Source organism: Silene latifolia, chromosome X, assembly GCF_048544455.1.
Source record: "Silene latifolia isolate original U9 population chromosome X, ASM4854445v1, whole genome shotgun sequence".
NCBI classification, from domain to species: domain Eukaryota; kingdom Viridiplantae; phylum Streptophyta; class Magnoliopsida; order Caryophyllales; family Caryophyllaceae; genus Silene; species Silene latifolia.
The window spans coordinates 330,817,363-330,818,914 of record NC_133537.1 but is presented as its reverse complement, the minus strand read 5'-3'; the positions used below and the strand labels follow the sequence as shown (position 1 = coordinate 330,818,914).

The following is a 1,552-nucleotide window of genomic DNA, read 5'->3' as shown; positions in this document are numbered from 1 at the left end:
GCCATAGGAGAAGTTTGGGTGGGCTCTCAATCCGGGGTGATATTGGTTGTTGTTGAATGCTTGCTTGGCCGGACTAGACTCCCATATCCCGTTCACTTTCTCCATACAACTTCCATCTCCAACCACCAAAGGACACTCATTGGGTGGGTGTCCTTGGTCTCCACAAAGCTCACAACTATAGACTTGGTTCCTCATAGAAGAATTGCTAGATGTTTTGCTTGAGCTCATCAAGGCAACTTGTTGCTTAAGCTCTTCTATCATCTCTTTCACTTCCACATTGTTGGCCGATTCGACCGTTGACTTCCCTTTCCTCTTGTGCCTATCATTGTTCCAATGAAAGGTACGAGAAGCCATTTCTTCAATAAGCTCTTTCGCCGTCTTGTGATCTATCTTATCCAAAGCTCCCTTCCCCGAGCCGGAATCAAGGTTCATCTTCATCTCATTGTTTAACCCTTCATAGAAATTGTTGATGAGCTCATCATCCCCAATACCGTGGTGAGGACATAGCCTTTGGAGGCCCTTGTACCTCTACCATGCTTCATAAAGGGTCTCATCTTCTTGTTGGGTGAACCCTTGGAGCTCACTCTTGATTCTTGCGGTTCGTTGGGGTGGGAAATACTTGTTGAGAAAAGCCTTAGAGACATCATCCCAAGTCCGAAGAGAGTCGGGTTCACAACTTTTAAGCCATTCCTTGGCACTTCCCCTCAAAGAGTAAGGGAAAAGCCTAAGGCGTACGGCATCCTCCGTCACTCCATTGGCCTTGAACATGTCACAACTATCCAAGAACTCGTTGAGATGCTCGTTGGGGTTTTCGGTGGCTCCCCCTCCGAATTGGTTCCCTTGGACAAGTTGTAGCAAGGTGGCTTTCACATCAAAATTGTTGGCTTGAATGGGTGGCTTCACAATACTTGGATTCACCACCTTTTTCGGAGCCAAGTTATCTCTCATTGGAACCGCGGCCATTGTTACTTCCGTTTCCGGTGTTGCAAAAGGATTTTCGAAAGTTTCAAAGACCCGTGGTCCTTCTTGAAGGTTCTCAATTACTGGAATTTCTTGAGGAATCGGTGTTTCTATAAGCCCTCTTCTACGGAGTGAATTTAGTCTTCTCGCGGTTGCTTCGATCTCGTGGTCAATCGGGCGTATTGGTTGACCTCTTCGAGCTCTCCTAACCATGCAAAAAGTCCTACACACTCAAGAGAGGGATTAGTAACAAAAGACTTAGTCTAAACAAGAACGAAAACAATTAATATCTAGCCGAACTCCCCGGCAACGGCGCCAAAAACTTGATGGTATCAAGCTATACCTCGCAAGTGCACGATTTTATCGTTGTACACTATTAAGGGTCGATCCCACAAGGAGTTGAAAAGATTACTAATTGTTCTAATCCGATCGTTTAGCTAAGTCGAAAATAAGAGATGATGGTTTTTATACTAATGCTACCTAAAACAAAATGAAATGCAAACTTAACAAAAGCAAGGAAAATAAGCAAGGACGAAGGATAGGTTGTAATTCAAATGATTAAACGGCCTAAGACTCGGTTCTTCCCAAACAA

At 44.5% G+C, this 1,552-nt stretch overlaps 1 non-coding gene across 1 annotated transcript; it reads left to right on the top strand.

Moving 5' to 3' along the window:
• Window positions 1-487: 487 nt before the first annotated feature.
• Window positions 488-594, top strand: LOC141624709 (small nucleolar RNA R71). The gene has a single exon (XR_012534515.1). It is a non-coding gene; the product is annotated as a small nucleolar RNA R71 (small nucleolar RNA).
• The last annotated feature ends 958 nt before the right edge of the window (window positions 595-1,552 follow it).